The sequence below is a fragment of the Cupressus sempervirens genome, chromosome 3 (assembly GCF_028749045.1).
Source record: "Cupressus sempervirens isolate cs-2001-9-10 chromosome 3, ASM2874904v1, whole genome shotgun sequence".
NCBI lineage: Eukaryota > Viridiplantae > Streptophyta > Pinopsida > Cupressales > Cupressaceae > Cupressus > Cupressus sempervirens.
Genome location: NC_143120.1, coordinates 238,267,785 through 238,284,633, shown reverse-complemented (window position 1 = coordinate 238,284,633; position 16,849 = coordinate 238,267,785).

Here is a 16,849-nt window from a genome sequence, read left to right as displayed (position 1 = left end):
CTTCAAGAAGTGCCCACAAGTTTCTTGAGCTTACCCACTTCTAAAAACCTCATAGTGATAAAGGAATAGGTCTTGAATTCAACAACTTTCATTCAAACTTTCATCATCTTCTTCAAATCTGCCTCCACTCTAACCACCTGGTGGACCAGTACATATTCCAATAGTTCCACCTCAATAACCACCCTTAGGCCTGCCAAATCCTCTAATGATCTTTGCAAATGTTGTAGACTCACCAATGAACTTGAGAGGTGCACTCCATGACCTCCCTAAAAATCCCAAAAAATTTTGCCCAAGGTTCATTTACAAAGAAAAATGGACTACCAAAGACCACATTAAATTATTCAAAGAAATTTGCAACCAAAAATAGATGTCCAATGAGGATGTGATCCTTCATTTATTCCCCTACTCCTTGGGGGGAGTTGCCTACAATTGGTATGTTAGTTTGCCACTTGGATGTATTGGAGATTGGGACACTTTTGGGAAATTGTTCCTAGAATAATTTAAAACTTTTTTCAACCTAGTAGTGATACATCAACAATTCATATCAATTAAAATGGATCCAGTTGAGACAGTTTTGCACTTCAATCATTCCTTTCATATGGCATATTATAGGTTGGAAACACCATATACTATACTAGTCGAAGTAGCTATTTAGATTTATCTAAATGTTACGGACCCTCTTATTGTTATTTTTATGAGAAGGCTTCCTATAGAAAATATTGATACATTGGAAAAGGTCTTTATAGAAGCAATAACTTTTACTAAGAAAGCCAATCCTAATAGAGAATGATTGATGCTTCCAGCCCAAGCTATCATGACAATGCCAACATACCCTATCAAAGTACCCACCATGCTAAGTCAATTCATACCCATGAATTAAGTTCCTTTACAATAGGCACCTACTCTACAAAATCCTACTCTAACATATGTAGGGTATGAACCTTTGAGAGTCACCTTCTTTGATCAAAAGGTAGTAGTGCCCATTAAGGTGCAAAAAAGCTTTATTTCTAAATTTGGTCAAATGAAAAATATTATGTCACAAATGAATATTGAATTGACTCATCTTAGGTTGTCACAAGGATAGAATAGCAAATCCCAAAGAAGCAATGTTGGTCCTTACAATAACAGTTATGGCTAAAATTACAATAGGAACTTCAATGGGAACAACAATAATGCGGGAAACTATAATGGAGGGAACAACTTCAATCCTCCCAATCAAACTAATGGTTTCTAGAGAAAACATCAATAGTGGAATACTCATCCAAATAATGGAAGTATTTCTATAGATGATAATAATAACAATATTTAGTATACATATATCAATTGGTATGATGATGGTCAAAATGCATCTAACAATGATGGTTCCTACTATAATGGAAATCAAGAGATGAATCAAAGCTCACAAGTAAATGATGATACTCCTCTTGTGCAATTTAACGCTATGTTGTTAGAATCCTACAATTCCACACAAAAGGCATAGGTAGAACAGTTAGTTGATGAAGAGATCTCATTTCCATTTAGCCAAGAACTTGACCTTTAGCATGAAGAAATGTTCACTTTTCGCAATGAAAATCGCAATATATACAACTTGAGAAGTAGAAAGCAACCTCTAACAGATGGAATTCCTCTAGCACTACAACCAAATCCTCCTGATCCAAGGGTGAGCAACAATCCAGTACTAGTTAAACCACCCTCTAGAGGAAAACAAAATCAAAACAAAGTGAATGTACCAACAATATTGAAAACCCTCGACCATTCAAAGAATTCCCACAATGTGAATACTACCCCTTAAAAAATGGTGTCACAACAAGTTAATGATGCAGAGGCATTGCCCACTATGTTTAAATACAAGGTAGAGGTGCCTCCATTTTTTCTCAATATCAGAATATACAAGAAGAATCTCCATAATTGTCTTATTGATTATGGAGATTCATGCAATGTCATCCCATAATCCATAGCATAAAAGTTAGGGGTCACCCCTCATAATGATACAGCTGGACAAAATAGAGGTGAAATTCATAGGTGTATTGAAGGTTGTGTAGATACAATTAATAGTCCACCAATTAATTCAAGACATCATTGATATACATGTGGTTGATATCCTAGAGATGTATGGATTACTCCTCAGTAGAGAATGGATGAAGTGTCTAAGGGGATGGTTCTCCATGGATTTAACTTAGCATTGGTTACCATGGAAAGGTCTGAACAATCAAATCAAAATAGATGTAGAGCCAAAGTTAAAAGAGATGATCATAGATTACAATGCTCCTAGTGAGGTAGCCTTCTTAGAAATAGATTTAGGTTCCTACAAGGTGATGGTTTTTGTTACAATTTTGACCAAAAAACTAAATGATCAAGATATGGACTCCATGATATCAACCATGAAAGATGAGGTCATAACACAATTCATAAACCATATGATGACTAATTTACAATGTTTAGGAGAAGAAGTTGATCCCAATATCCTCCTCCTTCCAGGATTTTGTTAATTATATAAAGTTAGCCATTTAGAGTTTGAATGTTCATCATCTCAAGAATAAATTGCTAAGGTATTGACATAAATGGTGGGAGTGAAGAAAGTCGATAACCCACAAAATGAACCTACAGAAAACCAAAATCTTACAAATACATCTAATGTTTTTAAAGAGATTGAAGGGGAAACTAAAGATCTAAATGCATCATATAGCAATAACTCTTGAGAAAATGGTGATTTGTGTTCTCCTCTAGCCAGAATGATCAAAGTACAAAGAAGAAGACATTACATAAAAGGCTAGGGATGGACTTTACTAGTCATTCATTCTCTACCTAAAGTTGAAGAAATTAAAGAACTGATAGGGGAATTCAAGACAAACAAGAAAAATACACACTTCCTCTATCAAGAATTCACAATGAAGAATCATTTAAAGCTTAGGTAAAAGAGAAATTGAAGACAAATAAGTGTAAGGTTAGAAAACCCAAGGAGAGCCCAATTTGGACACTTTGCTTCAATGGTTCCAAATGCATATCAAAAGCTGGTGTAGGTATTGAGTTAATTGGTCCAAAAGGTAAGTCTTTCTATGCTGCATATTGATTATAATTTAGATGTACTAATAATGTTTCAGAGTATGAAGAATTAATTCAAGGAATTCTCTTTGCATTGGAGAAAGGAGTTACAACTCTTGTCGTCGAAGGAGATTTTCAGTTGGTTATCCGACAAGTAAAATCACTATATTCCTATAGTGATAAGAGGTCACTTTCCTATAGGAAAAGGGTATGGGATCTATCAGATGATTTCAAAGCTCTGAACATAAAGTCTATTCCAAGAAGGGAAAACATGGTAGTCAATGCCCTTGCTATTTTAGCAAGCGCATTGCAATGAGTTGAAGGAACAAAGTTGAAACAAGTTTCAATTGAATTGGTTGCTACTACATCTATTCTTGACAATATCATGAACTTCCAAGTTTTTTAGGATGATCAACATATTGTAGAATTTATTATGTGTAGTGGCCACTTTAAGGGACAAGAAATAGATGACACCCTAGATGACACACTTGAGGATATCACAACTCAAGATGAAGATGGAATCTTGAACTTAAAAACTACTACTATTCGCAAGGGGATGATTGAGTTTGAGTGCATTTTTTATTGTGATGAATTTGCATTTAATAAAAGAACCATTAAAGAAAAGGGTACTTAGGAACGTGATTCATACAATTTACGAATAGAGGATGATTCCAAGATGGTAAGGATTGGGAAAGCATGTGGTTTATAGGAAAGGGAAGATATGCTCAAATTGCTCATATAGTATAAGGATGTCATCACCTGGAGCTATAAAGAACTAAAGATGTATGATCCTCAAATTACTACACATGATATTCCACTTAAAATTGGTGCCAAACCTTTTTAACAAAGGAAAATACCTATCAATCCCATCCTCAAGCCTCTGATAATGAAGGAAGTCAAGAAATTGATGGATGCAAAAATTATTTTCCTTGTGCATCACTCTACATATGTGGCTAATTTAGTTCTTGTATGAATGAAGACCAGGGAGATTTTACTTTGCATAGATTTTTGTAATTTGAACTTGGCATCTCAGAAGGACAATTAATCAGTGCCCTTGCTGAATGAAATCTTACAAATTGTGAATGGTTCAAAAATGATGTCTTTATTGGATGGATATTTAGACTATAATCAGGTAATGGTAGAATAAGAAGATAGACTAAAGACTACCTTTATGACCAAATGGGGAACCTTCGCTTACAAGAGAATGCCATTTGGATTGATTAATCTAGGGGCTACATTTCAATGGGCCATGGATGAAGCTTTTAAGGGATTGATTAATAGATGTATAGTTATCTATATGGATGACTTGACTATCTTTTCAAAAGATCAAACTGCTCACATTTTTGACCTAAGATAGGTGTTCAATAGGTGTCATAAATATGGCATATCTCTCAATCCTAAGAAGTGTTCATTTGGAGTAACTAAAGGAAAACTCCTTGGTCATGTCATTTCCAAAGCTAGCATCACCATTGATCCTGATAGAGTTGAAGCCATTTTGAAGTTATCACCCCCCAATAGTTAGAAGGAACTCAATTCTTTCTTTGGAAAGATAAATTTGGTTTGAAAATTCATAAGCAGATTTACAGAGATTGTGCGTCCTCCAAATAATTTTTTGAAGAAGGGAGCTAAAATGGAATGGGTTCCTAAGGTAAAGAAATCATTTGAAGATATTAAGGTAGCCATTTCCATGGATCTAGTATAGGTAATTCCTATTTACAAGCTTCCATTTAAGATATATTCCTTCACTTCAGAGCATTCATGCATAGGGATATTGACCCAAAAAAAGGATAAGGAAGATGAAAGACCTATTGCTTTTATGAGTTGCCCACTCAGAAATACTGAGTTGAATTATTCTAACCTTGACAAATAGTCTTTTTCCTTGGTTAAAATAGTAAAGAAGTTTTTCCATTACATATTAAGAAGTAAGGTGTATGCTATCATACCTGACCCAGAAGTTAAGACATTGCTGATGCAAAATGAACTTGGTGAAAGGTGAGTTAAATGGATGATGATACTTCAAGAGTTTGACCTAGAGATCGAACCTATGAAAATAGTCAGAGGTCAATGGTTTTCAAGGGTGATAGTTGATAACTAGATTGATAATGAAAATAAATTTAAGTTTGAGAAAGAAATAAATAATGTAGATCAAAAGAAAATGATAGTATCCCAAGTTAACATTGGCCAAGGTGTAGTAGTGAATGCATGGTACCAAGATATTGTTTACTATCTCCTACATAATTAGTGCCCTAGTTGGATGAATAGTTCATAATGCAGAGGACTTAAAATGAAGTCTGAGTCCTATATGTTATAAGACAACAAGCTGTACAAAAGGAACTATGAAGGGATCTACTTAAAATGCTTAGGACATGAAGAAGTGAAAGAAGTCCTAGAACAATTCCATGCCAAGTACGGTATAGGGCATGGTTTGATAGAAGTGACAACTCATATGATATTAAGATCAAGTTTTTTTTGGCCCACATTATTCAAGGAAATTTTTGATTAGGTGCACTCTTTTCATGTCTACCAAACTAGTGCTAACAGAGAAAGACACCTGGCAATGCCACTACAATCCATGTATGAGGTACACCCTTTTGCAAAGTGGGGGTTGGATTTAATTGGTCTAGTTAATCTACCATCACCAACCAGACATGCCTACACTCTTATAGCCACTGATTATTATATGAGATGGATAGAACTAGAACATTTCAAAAATTGCACTGCCAAGGTGGTGACAAATTTCTAGGAGGAACACATTGTTACTAGATTTGGGATGCCATTTCACTTTAGTGTGTCATAATAGATCAAATTTTGCATCAGTGTTCTTGAGTTAGTGGGCATTTGAGAATAAGGTCATCATCAAGTTCTCTTCAAATTATTACCTACAAGGAAATTGAGTAGCAAAATCTACGAACAAGAACTTGATCACAGTAATAAGACAATTGTTGAAGAACCCTAGAGATTGGAAAATGCAATTGAAATATGTCCTATGGACAGATAGAGTGAGGGTCAAAAATGCTTTGGGGAATTCTCCATACTTTCTTATTTATGGACAAGACCCAGTGTTCCCACTTGACCTCAGGATTCCTATTTTGAAATTCATGAGTGGATACGTTGAAGTTGTTGAAAAAGAACAAATTAGATTGATGAATCTTTTAGAGATGGACAAGAAACAGATAGCTACTTTGGAGCACATAGCTGAACATCAAGTTGTCATTGAGAGACCTTATTCTACTTTGGGATAAGTTGAAAGAAAAATTGGGCAGCCATACCAAGTTTCAACTCTTGTGGATTGGTCCTTATCAGATCATGGAAATTCTTAGAAGAAACACATTTAGGCTCAGTTCCTCACAGGGGGAATTTCTTTCCTTACTAGTAAATGGGAAATTTCAAAAGCATTATTTTGAGGCCTAAAAGAACCTAAAAAATAAAATATTAGTAATAATAAATTAGTTAGATCTTATTTTTGCAAGAGTATTTTCTTTTAGTTGTGTGTTTGCTTCTAGTCGTGTGTTTACTTTCAAAGTTCTCTCACTCATAGGGGGTAGGGTGCACTTAAGAATTTATCTCTAGATATTTTACTAACTACTCTTTTGGTTCCAATTTTAGGGAGAGGTATTTCTTTGTTAAAATATTCATACAATTGTGTGTCTTATATCAACTGAGGAATGGATGTTGCTTGTAGAAATAGGGAGACTTTTAGTCTTAAACTCAAGATTCTAAATCAATGAGCTCTCAACACTTTGTGAACATAAAGATCAATTTTCTTAGGTGTTGTCAAATTGAGGTTGAATGCAGCAAGGGATGATTCAAACCACAATTGGTTCAAACAGGAGGGGTTTTCTCAGAGGATTGCTAAGATCATTGTTTGGTGTGAGAGTTTTGAAAAAGTTCTAAAAAAGGAATGCAAGAGATGTTTACAAAAGATCAAATCCAAGAAATGACACCAATGTCTTGGCTACATAGTCTAAGCATAGTTAGGATAAAAAAGAAAATGAAAAAAAGAGAAAATAAAAGAAAATAAAAGAAAAGAATGGTGTTAAGACTAAAGGATTCTAAAAGATTTGAATAGGAAAAAGATACATTTTCAAAATGAAGTATCTTGTACTGAAACATTACTTCATCAAATAGGGGCATTATGAACTACATGGAGTGATTATTCAAAATTTTCATAAAAATTAAAAGAAAGTGATAGATGTTAAGAGCCCTCGAACAGATTCTATCATCTAGTCAAGCAAGTGATTGATAAATAACCTTCATGGAGATTCTTAATGAATGAGCTAGGAGGGGTGGAAGATTGTTTCTGAGTTGTCAAAAAACTTAGATAAACTACATTTCAAGATGTCAAATGGAATGAATGCATGAATCACACACTGAGCTAGAAGGTTTTGGATCCTGAAGTTTTGACTGTGAAGTCACTCAAAATTTGCCAAGAATGTTCAGGTTTTAGTTGGTATTTAACACACATTGAAAGAATACTTGTTGATTGAAGAAATGCTTTTTTCATTTCTTCCTTTTGTAGGGGCTATTTTTTGTGGTTCTACAATGCACGCCCCATTCTCTAGTAGGAATGGGGACCCCCTACTTTATTTTCAAATCCTACATTCACAATCTAGGATATAAAGAAAATTATTGGGGTCTTGTCTAGTCCCCTTACTCACATCCTAGGTCCTCACTGGGGAGCTCAATTTTCAAGGCATATGTTGTTTGAAAACGTCAAGAGTGAAACAAAAAAAAATTTCCTTGCTATGCAAATGCACATCACCTTCGTTGATGCATTGATGTGCACCTACGCATCTGTGTAGGTGCACACCATCACATCACCAAAAGTGAGTGGGGGTTATATAAACCACCACACCCCTCCAAACTCATCATTCTATTTTCTTTGTTTTCCCTTGCACTCTACTTTCAAACTCTCACTACAACTCCCTTATTTGCGAGGTTTGTAGCTCCTACATCCACTAGCTTTACTTATAGTTGTGCACTTGTTTGGTGTGATCCTAGCCCTCCTCCTAGAAATTTACCTCCCCTCTGCATGATCGAGAAAAAAAACACATAAATGGGGTGCACACGTTCGCACTTGTTTAGGTGTGCTAAGTGCACACCCAAATTCTAAACATCATCCAACAAGAAGAAAATGCACAAAGACTAAAGAGATGTGTCTAGTAGCACACTCGACTTGGTGTGCTCCTATGCACCATCATCCATGTACACAAACCTGGGTTGGTGCACTCCTACACACCTCATATACAAAAACTCCCCACATGCACAAATGCACACCAAATTTTAAATGCACAAACATAAAACTTCCAAAAAACAAAAGGGGTGCACCCTTGCACACCTGATTTTGGTGTGCAAGTGCACACCCATATATATTGAAAAACACCAATGAAATAAGGTGCACACTTGTGCACCTTATATTTTAAAAATTTTGTATTGAGAAAAAGGAGTATAACAAGATGTTTTTGCACATTCAATTTTGATATTAAGTGTTTTAGATTGCAGTAAAAATAGGTTTTGAAGGGACCCTGAAACCCTTTCACATCCTCAAAAAGGAAAAGGAAAGACCACCTTCAGGAAAAGAGTCCTTAAACCTACTAGAAGTAGCACCAAAATTAGGTTTTACAGGGACCTGAAACCACTTACATACTCCAATTAAAGTACCCAAGTTTTACAAGGACCTAGAACCTCCAATATAGTTTTAAACTCAAAACCAGAAAATAGGACCAAACACAAGAACCAAATGTAACAACCAGAAAAATGGACCTAAAAAGGAACCCAACTAGAAAAGAGTACCCAAAGAAACTATTGTAGTTTTTTGATCATCTTGTGCTCTTTCTATGACCCTCTAAAGATATGGTTCCCTCATTTTCTCTTTTGCCCAGGTTAACAGTAGTAGCACAGATGCTTGAAGTAACCTGCTTCATTTTTTATCCACTTTCCTTGATAAGAATTCTAAGATTCTTCTCATAATCCTTAAGTTTTTTTGGGATGTCTCCCATTTTCACCTCCATGTGTTTGATAATAGCTCAGTCAGCCTCCTGGCTATGTTGCAAAGTTTCCACTTTCTTCTTCAACCCCATTATTTCATTATAAATCCAAGAATCAACTTAGAGGAAATAGTTGGGTTTAAGTTTGGTAGAATGCAAGAAGGAAAGTTTGGTTTCCCTCTCTAAGGATTCACCTGCATCTTTAGCAATGGCATGTGTCAGGGACAAAACTTTATCAATTTGTTCCTCCCTATCCAACAGCTCCTCCTCTCTAGTCTCCATAGGTTCATGTTGACTAGGGACCTCTTTATCTTGTCCCTTAGTCTCCTTTGTAGTAGTGGAAGCCTTCCCCATGTTTTCCTTCTCACTCATAATGGCTGGATCTTCAATTAAATTATCTTTATCTTTATCACCTCCCCCGACCATAGTCTGAGTACCCTCATTTTTAGACTTGCTCTATTCTGAGTTATCCTCAATTGTTTCTTCCTCTTTCCCTTTCTCATTTTTTCCTTTCATTTCTAAATAACCTTCTAGGTTAGAGCTAAACTCCCCAATGTCCATCCCTTCCTCTTCCTCTAGGACATCCTTATCTGAGCCTTTAGTACTCTCCACCTTAGAATCCTCTTCAACAATTTTTCTTCAAGAGCTAGAGGGTTTCAGTTTTGCCTTATCTTTCTCTTTAACATTTTCATCAATTTTACATTTTATGGACTGAGAATCCTTATGTTTGCCAGTGGAGGGAGATGAAACAATGGATTTATTTTTACAAAAACCCTTTATGAGCAATATCAAACCTTATTGTAAAATGGGTCGTGACTCTTTCTTTCTATGGGCATACAAGCTTTGAAGCAAATAGAAATGCAAATAGAAAGGGAAGGAAATTCTATCCTTATACCTAAAATGGTTAAGAAAGACAAAGTGGAATTTGTGCATTGTTTTATTCCTACCATCAAGGATAAAGTACTCATAGATATAGCCAAGAACATCATGCCAAATACCTTTAATCTATTGCACATCAAAGAAGTATCCATTCTTCTCCAATTTCTTCTCCTTAGCATCTTTCTTCGGGAATTTTTTGTAGGCTGCATTGGAAATGCTAGTCTATTTTGAGAATTTAATACCTTATATAGGGAGCCTAGTAACCTTGGCTATGAATTCCTCAGTAAGCTTCATAATGACTCTGTGGAGAGTAACTTTTTCATCAATCCAATTTTTGAAGAAGGTGGTGGTGACATGGGGTTTGAATCCAGGAAAACGCTCCAAAAAATTGACCACCTTCCCTTTCTGGAGAATCTTCCAAATATCCTACCTAGCCTTCGAGTCATCACATTTTTTGGGCTCCTACTTCCTCAGTTCACCCCCCATTTTATAGAGAAAACAAAAAACCAGAGACACCCAGATATTGATGGTAGAGAGGTTGAAATGAGAGCAATTTTTTGTAACTCGAGATTGAGGTTTCCTTTTTGATGATACGTGTAGAGAGCACATAACCTTCACATGAATGTACCTCCTCAAGGAAGGTAATTTGACAGTCATAAGGCCACTCCCCCAAATCATTAGATTTCTAATCCAAGCAAATCTTTCCCACTTTGGAATGAATAGCTTCATGATTAATAATCACTTTAAGATCCATGTGCTTGTTTAATTCATCAAGCCACCTCACCTTATGCCCCATTTGAACTGCATGATTGGTTATCCAATCAGTGGCCTCATTGGCTTCTCTATATGTATGGGAAATGACCACTTTTTTTAATTTTTGAAATAAGGTTTTGATTTCCATAACTGTAGCCTCTATAGACCATGAGATAGAATTTTTATTATTTAGGGTATTAATAATATTCATAGAATCACCTTCCAACCATTATTTGGAATACCCCAAATCAATAGCTAATTTAATGGTATAGAGGGCTACAGTAGCTTCAGCAATATGGCTATTTGAGTGACCAATAGGGATTTCTATAGCATCAATAACATTTCCCACATTATCTCTAAGAACACCTCCACATCCTGCTCTTCTTGGGTTTCCCTTAGCAACTACATCAAAGTTCCCTTTGAACCATCCATTAGGAGGAATAAACTATTTTATGATTGATCTAGGATTATCACTTTTCAACTTAGATCCATGAGATCGTAAAGGTTTATCAAATTGAAAGGTTTGACCAAACTTCTAGGCTCTGATGATATTCTGACCAAGTACCCATCCTGGAAGTTCTTTATTTCTAAATATTCTATTATTTCTTTCTTTCTAGATGCCCCACCAAAGGTGAGGGAGAGTTAATTTCCACAGAAATTGAGCATCAAGATCCTTTGAGGGGCAGCTCCAACTTTTGAAAGAAAGATCCACATATGATCTTGGGTATAAGAGCAACTCAAAAACATATGATTTCTATCTTCAATTCCATTTCTGCATAAAGCACACCTATTAACCACATTTATACCTCTTTTTTGCAAGTTGTCAAGCATCAAAATTTTGTTTTTGGAGAAGAATCCAAAAGAATATGTTAATTTTGGGCATGAGACCCTTAATCCAAGCATGTGACCAAAAAGGTTGATTACCTTTATCCTTTGAAGCAAAGATAGAAGAGACTTTAAATTGACCACTAGGATCAGCATGCCATATAATCTCATCCTCAAGATAAGGTTAAAGAGAGACAATATTTAGGGATAGTTGGATATTACTGAAACCTTGATCAACATTAGTTAAATTCACTCATGAATCATTTTGCCAATAATGACTTACTAGAAAGTGAAATCTCTGCTTGCATTGGTCAACTAAAGCCTTGTCATGAAAGTCTCCAATCAAGGGATGGTCCTTAAGCTAGATATCCTCCCAAAATTTCACCTTTAGCCCATTACCAATTTTCCAAGAGCATCCTTTTTCTAAAGTTTTCTTGGTCCCCTAAACAACTCCCCATATGGAGGAAGAATGAATAACATTAGGAGAGGTGAAGAAATTAGGAAGGGATTTAGCATTGAAGAGGTACTTATGTTTCCATATGGTACTCCACTCTTTGTTGTCATGGTAAACTCTCCACCCCTATTTGTTTATTCATACTTCTAATTTTCCAAATTCCCAATCCCCCTTCACTGTGGGGTTTACAAACTTGATCCCAAGCAATTAAAGGAATTCTCATTTTTTCCTCAGAGCTAGTCCATAGGAAATTTCTTCAAATTTTTTCAATTGACTCAGTAAATTTAAAAAGAATTCTGTAAAGACTTAGAGCATAAGTAGGTATGGTTTGGAGATAGGCTTTGAGAAGAGTTAACTTACCAACCTAGCTTAAAAGATTTCCTTTCCATCCTGCCAGTTTCTTGCTGAATTTTTTTATAATATCTTCCCAGAAAGCATTAGGGACCTTCAAGCCTAATGCAGAAGAATATAAGTTAATAGCCTGCTTAAAAATTCTGGCATCCTTCACTTCAGCCTTACCCATGAAGATGGTATCATCCACAAATTGTCCATGAGAACAAATTAAAGGATGGGAAGCTGGTTGTAAGCCCTTAATCAAAACTCTTTGGACCAAGTCCCCAATAAATCTCACTAAGCAATCAGCCATAATAACAAAAAGGATGGGGGATAAAGGATCACCTTGGCTCAGCCCTCGAGAGGGAAAAAGAAAATGAGAGGAGCTACCATTAACCAAGATAGTAATAGAAGAGGTAGAAATCAATTGACAGATTAGACTAACAACCTTATAGTCAAAGCCAAAAGCAAGAAAAATATTACAAAGGAAAGACCAATCAACTCTATCATAGGCCTTTGCAATGTCCACTTTCATAATGAAAGCCTAATTGTTAGAACAAAACAAGGAATGAAAATTCTCATGAGTAGAGATGATAGAATTAAAGATTTGTCTACCTAGGATGAATCCACTATGTTGATCATAAATATTCAATGAGATCCCCTAAATAAGTCTGGAGGTGAGAACTTTGGAAATAATTTTGTAGAAAGAATTACAGAGGCTGATAAGTCTAAACTAATCTAGAGAGTCAAAACCAATTTTCTTAGGAATAAGGCACAGAAAGGTGGAATTGACTTCCTTAAGCATCTTTTTTGCCCCATAGAATTCCTTAACAGCATCACAAACATCTTTACCCACAACTTTCCAAAGTTTTTGGAAGAAAAACATGAGGAAACCATCAGGACCAGGAGCTTTATCTCCTCCCAGAGAGAAAACAACTTTGAAGATCTCATCATCCTTAGGAATTGAATATAATATTTTATTCTATTCCTTTGAAACCAGTGAAGGAATCACTCTGAGGAATTCAACCTAACTATCCACATTGATGTTGGGATTAGCCATCATTAGAGAAGAGAAAAAAATCACCATCTCATCCATGATGGCCTTGTCCTCAACAATCTTCAGATCTCCCTTTTTTAGGTATGATATGTGAGTTTTGGCCCTATGCTTTAGAGTAAAGAGATGGAAATTTTTTGTATTTTTATCTCCTTCCCTCAACCATATCAACCTTGATCTTTGTCTCTAGTAGATTTCTTCTTTAGTGATGATGTCATGGTATTGAGCAATCTTTTCATTTTCTTCAAAGAGGAGGTCAGAAGTATATCCTTCCTTCTAGATTTTTTCTTGAATTTTTAGAATATCCTCCGTAATAGCTATTTTGTTCTCAAAAATGTTCCCAAAGCTATTTTTGTTCCATCTTTTGACTTCCCTTTTAACATTTTTAAGCTTGGAAGAAACTCTATAGAGGGTAGTACCTTCAAAATCAATAATCCAACATTCTTTCAATTTACTTTCAAATTGTGGGTGTTGCATCCACATCTTCTCAAATCTAAAAGGAAAACTCTTCTTAAAATTAATCTTTGCAGCAGTGAAGATAAGGTGGAAATGATCCGATCCAATTTTCTGATAGGCTTCCAGCTTACAAATGAAGTCTTTAGTCCAATTAGGAGAAATAAGAGCATGGTCAAGCCTAGCCTGAATACATTCATGACCAACTCTATTGTTACTCCAAGTGAATTTAATACCATGGAGGTCCATATCCATTAAGCTCTCTTTATTTATAAATTCCATTAAATCCAATCTTCTTTCCAACTAAGTAGCATCACCTTCCATTTTCTCATGATCATAAAGAGGGACATAAAAATCTCCCATTATAATCCATCGTCCAGAATCCCAGACCTTTTTCCTTAGATGCTTTATGTTTGGAGCATAAACATTCACAATATACCAACCCTCCTTTTGGTCTATACTAGTAATTTTTGCTATCATAAGATGTTTACTAGCAATCAAAATTGTTCCAGAGAAATAGTTCTTCTTCCATAACATCAAAGTTCCCAACCGATGCCCCTTCTGAACTGCTGGCATTTATTGAATAATTTTTAAAAGCTTTAATTTTTTCCACTTTCTCTTTATTCATCTTAGTTTCTTGAAGTAGGAGAAAATTAGGCTTTTGTTCTCTAACAAAATTCCTAACAATGTCTAGTTTATGAGTATTGTTCAACCCCCTAATATTTGAAGTTATGATCTCCATATCTATTTTTTAGGGGTAAAATCCAGAATAGTTTCCTGCCTACTATCAGCAATATTCTACATACTTTCTAACTCTCTAGTTTTCTTAGTAGATCTTCTTCTAGCTGGTTTCACCTTAGAGTGTTGTTCTGCTCTTTTCCTAGTTTTATCTAGGTTAGAAGCAAGAGGTTTTGCCTTGATATACTGATCTATTTTTCTAGTTCTAGTCTCTACCCCCTTAGTATTGTTCTTTTTTTCTGCCCTTTTTCTTTGGTTTGGTTTATGAATTGAGCCATTTTCTTTCACATCATTTAGGGGAGAAGGCGCATCCATAGAAAGGTCATTATCAACCTGGGATAGTACCTGGATCTCCCTAGACTGAGAAAAAAGAGGATCTCCCTCCTTAGGTAAATTTCCAGTATTAGCCAAGATTTCACCTTCCTCAAGCACAATTTTGTCATCAAAATATCTCCATCATTCTTCTATCCTCTGATAAATAACAATTTGTTTTGATAAATCTGCCTAATCTTCTAATCTTTGTTTAGGTAAACTAGTTTCATAATGTAAACCAAGAGCTTCTTTCTTAGAGTTAGCTTTATTAGAAGTAGGATGTTTATCTACCTCAACCTATGGAGCTTGAAGTTCTTCATTAATATTTTGTTCTTGCCGATGGCCTTCTTTGGGTTTCCATACTTTCTTTTGCTGAACCTTGTTCTTTTTCCCATCCAAACCACTGCTAGACTAATTTTTACTTTTGGAAGGATAGTTTTTAACCAAATGCCCCTACTTCTTATAAGAATAGCAGGAATTAGGCAGATTTTCAAAAAATATTTCTTGAGATTTTTTACCTAGCTTGGAAATCAGATCCACCTTTGTTGGGAGATGATTTAGGTCTGCCACTTTAACAAAAAGTTTGGCACAATGAAGTTTGGTTCTAGAAGTCATAGCCTTATCCAATGCCACAAGTTCACCAAAATAACTTGCAATACCTTTAAAAATGTCTTTGTGCCAGAATTCTAAAGGGAGCCTAGGAAGTCTGGCCCAGATGGGAGTGGTTAAGAAAAAAGAGTCTGAATGATCCATGTTAGGTTCCCATTTTTTAATGGTGAGAGAGCTTTTACCAAAAGACCACTATCCTCCACAAAGAACCCTATCCATGTCTTCTTTATAGTTGAAAATAAACAAAAAGAAGCCATTCATCATGAGAGCAATATCTACCTCTCCTCTAATAATCCATTTCCTTTTAACCATTTTCTAAGAGATTCAAGATCTAGTCTTGTGCCTAAAAATTTTCCCACTAGGGTGAAATCAATGGAAGACACAAAAAAATCAACTAAAGGGTTTGGAATAAAAACTTGAAGCTCACCTTTCTCCCAGTAGGACTTAGTAGTCACCGGTGGGAAAAGAGTTATTGCTACCTTGTCATTATTGATTTTGAGTTAATGGATGTCTTTTTTGTGTCACACAAATACAATGGCATCTTCATCTGGTGAGAAAAAGGCACCTAAGCCCATTCTATTGAAGCTCCAAGGTGTGTCATCAAAGTCAAGATTCTAGAATGATTACTTAGAAATTAAGGACATAGACTTGGGGCACATTGATTTGGGAGAGTTCCTCAGGATATGCAACAAGCCCAAGGAGAGATCAACTTTGGTATCCACAATAATCCAATCAAGGTTGGTGAACATAGCTTTGCACCAAACATTAGTACAATCCTTAGAACTTATAATGGCACTTGCACAACATTTTGTTCCTAAGGAAAAGGTAGTGAAGAGAGTGACTGGAGAAGTTGTATAGGGAATGCCTAAAAGAGGTGGCAGATATCATTTAATCTTCCTATCTCATTGAGAAGACTCCTCTAGGCAAGGTAACTAGGAAGGTGGATATGACAAGGGGGTATATGAAGGAAGATATTAGATACTCTATCATTCTTTTAAGTAGGGTAATGGGTTTATTGGCAGGTGGGCACTTAAATGTTTTCATGGTAAACTTTATTCAGATAATTAAGATAGCAAGGATGCCAATTGACTAGGCCACCACATTGAGTGAAAACTTATATGAACAATTGGAGGTAGTTAAGGATAAGAAGAAGTTCTACATGACTTCATATTTGGTATATCTACTAGCTGCCAGGGTGACAAACTATCCTAGGTTGTATAGGAAGGGCAACATGCAAGATTCCAATGCCTGGCCTTATATTGTATACCCCTAATTGGTGAAGAAGAATCTCTTAGGATAGAACAAATAATACAAAATTGTGAATGATGTGTTCATATTTACTATCATCTGATTCATAGAGGGAGACTATATAAAAAGATTATCTAATGATGTAGTAGCACAAATAATAGC